The sequence below is a fragment of the Brienomyrus brachyistius genome, unplaced genomic scaffold (assembly GCF_023856365.1).
Source record: "Brienomyrus brachyistius isolate T26 unplaced genomic scaffold, BBRACH_0.4 scaffold111, whole genome shotgun sequence".
NCBI classification, from domain to species: Eukaryota; Metazoa; Chordata; class Actinopteri; order Osteoglossiformes; family Mormyridae; genus Brienomyrus; species Brienomyrus brachyistius.
Window position 1 is genome coordinate 268130 of NW_026042386.1, and position 3375 is coordinate 271504.

Consider the following 3375-nt stretch of genomic DNA (forward strand, 5'->3'; position numbering starts at 1 on the left):
CCCCCCCCCCCCCCCGGAAAAACCCTGACTCGCTTTGACCTTTTTCTCTCATGCTGGATGCTAGCGGTTTTTAACATACAGTGTTTTTTCTCGTGAATTCGCCCATTGGCTGACTGCCACACTGCCTGCGTCCTCCCCCACCCACGCCAGTATGTGACAGTATGTATCCCCCCCACCCCGGGTGATTCTCCAGGTCCTGTGTTTTTGATGGCGATTTGTCTCTTGTTGCGCCGTACAGCCTCTAGGTGGCAGAAACCCTGGTTTCTGATATATACCTGAATAAATTATGCAAATCGGGGTCAGGTTTACATGGGTCGGGTGCCAAACAATGCCAGTAGTGTGTGTGTGTGTGTGTGGGGGGGTGACTTCACAGGTGCTCTCCTGAAAATGTGTGTATATCATTGTTTTTAAATGGCACTTACTGAAAGCAGAGTGGGGTTCAGGGCAGCTTAATGATTTGCAAGGTGACCATGGGTCGTGTTTGGCCAAGGGGGCGCTAGTGTGTTGAGGAAAGGAACTTATTCTGGTCTTTGCAGGCTGTGCTAGAAACCCAAACCCACCCCCATGGCTGTATGTGGCTCCGCACTTTAAATGCTTCTTACCCCACCTCGTTTCCCATCTGCGCCCTACAACTTACAAATCCTTGCAATGTCACGTGCAAGGGGGCCCCCTACTGGCCAAGCAAGGCCCTACAGTCGCTGGTGCCCTTGGGGGTCCAGCCGTACAGTTTTTGCCAACAGCAGAGTTTACACTTTGACTAGTTATGTGCTGTTTAGTTATTTTGTTTTTAATTAAGGTGAACTTGCCTAAGTGACCCTGATCAGTTAAATAGGGTTTTTACCCACCCAACAAGCCTATCGAAAATGGACATACCAGTTAAACGGTAAACGATGTGAATCCCTTATCAGATTTTGATTTTATTCTGAATATTAAATGTCGTGTTTTAACTCAACCTTAAATAAATTAAAGTATCTCCATTTTAAAGAGCACTGTGACTGGATGAGAGAATTGTTTCGGCGTTGGCAAGTACCACCTTAGCGTACATTTATAGAAACGGCTGAAATATACTGGATAATTTTGCATAATTTTTATTTTGCCAAGCTTGATTTTCTTCTGTGATTTCTGAAATCTAATAAAGGTTTTGATGCATATGCCTATTTGTATTGCACGAGTCAGTCATGCTGTTTAATAAGAATCATTTGTATTTATACAAACAATGATAAAAAAATTATTGTATTAAATGGCGTGTTTGATGATACTGCTGGTGACTCCGTGGCACTCTTTGAGCAACGTGTCCGTATCCTAATTTTCTACCTTCTGACACACAAATTCTCAGACTAAATGAGATTACTGCAGTCCCGTTGCCGGGGTAATGCAATTGTTTAGGTGGATGTCGCTGAATGCATTTCAGTGGGAGGTCCAGAAAGCCTGGGACGCGATTTGACGGGGTAGAAATGAGATGAACGGTTCTGTTGTACCTTGCAGATTTGTACCTTGCAGATTTCCCTCGATTTGCTTATTAGTTGCTGGAAATCAATATTTAAAAAAAAATGTGCGTTGAACATGCCTTTCCATCCCGATCCATGAACCCAGTTTTCCCAGATATCAGCAAAACAATGAGAAATTCTATATATAAAAAAAAAAAAATCAACATTTGATTAAGTTTTATTAATGCTTGCTTTCATGTTAAAAAATTTTGGTGCACAATTTAATTTTTTTTTTAACACACAACATTTGGTTGAAATTGTAACGTGGAACATCAAGTCTGGGGCGCAGTTAAGGGGGGGAGATTAGGACAGTAAAAAACTTGGAACATAACTGCATTGGTGTGGGTTTGTGGCCCAATATGATATGCATTCATGGGGCCCAAATTCTCTAGCAGAATCACAGCATAGATTTCTTTGTATATTTTTTAGGTTTAAAGGACTCCGGAGATTGAGATATTGTGTTTTTAAAGTTTCCTTGGACTCCCACAGTAAATTTTACAGAGCTGGGGTCTCCATAACTTTTGCTGTGCAATAAATTTTGCTGACTGGGAAAGGGGGGGGGGGGTTCCCCAAGATTTTTGCCGGCTCGCCTACCCATCGGCTCACCTTGAAAATGCCCAAAATGCCACCTGGCTGTTCAGCCCTGCTATAAAGTTGCAGAAAGACACGACGTTGTACTGTGACCTTACGATGTTACAGATCCGAGAAATAGCGTACTAAGCAGCACGTGTTTCCCTGCTGTGTTAAGGTGGGCCTTAGAAACCCATAACGCACTAATGCAGCTCTGGATGGCGGGCTATGCGTCAGTAATGCTGTCAGAGAAGATTCACTCATTAGTCTGATGTGAACTTAATCAGATTATGGGTCCTTTTTAGTCGCAGAATACAACATAATCCATGGCAAATGGACATCGGTGCCGTCTTTATGATGTTATGCTGACAGTGCCTTTAATCCCACCCCCCACCCCCCACCAATCCCTTTCCCAACTTCATGTTGTCTCTTAATCCTGTATGTTTCAGTAATATGAAGACGGAATTTCAGTATTCTCTGTTGCGGTTGTTTTATTTTTATCTCGCGAGTTTCATGCATTTTTAAGAACCGCGCAGAACATCAGTTAACTCTGTGCTGCTGGAATCCTGAGGATTGCCTTGATGGGTAGTGTAGGAGTTGAAGGATTTGCGTAGTCAGATTTAATTTTTTAAAAAGGAAATCTATTAAAAAGTAACATGCAAAGTAGTTTATTATTATTATTTTTTTTTTTTTTTACATAAGAATTTCAAGAGAAACTGAGAGCCTCGTTTTAATGGGCTTGTCTGGTAAAGTTAGTTTGACACTTGTACTGCATGTATTATTAAACATTTATCTATCCATCCATCCATCCATCCCGGCTCCGTCAACATGCAAACTTCAGTAATTCAAAACACTTAGTATTGAGCTTCCATTGTGAGCCTTAGCAGCCAATAAACAAACCGCCAATAATGAATATCACAGGCTTTGGTGATGGACACAGACTTCCAGACACGCCCCATATTCCTGACGCATTCCTCACCATGACCCTGTCTACTTCACATTCGCAGCCCAATATTTCATTCAAACTGGAGTTCGAAAGCTTGTTGGAGCCGAATGGACAATTTTAAAGACCAACATGGCAGAAAATTCAGTTCTGAAAGAAAGGAAGTTTCGATTTTTAATGAACTTATGAGATGCAGCAGAGATTCATCTTACCCTCAGTAATCTTTAGTTATAGCTTTCAGGGACTGGGATATAGATAATTTAGAAATGTGCTGCTTTTTAAAACACTAAGTAGGATTCCAATACTTTTCCAAGACACGGTATAATAGTATAATGTATTGTTGGTGCGCTGTGGGAGGGAGGTGCTGTCCTGGCA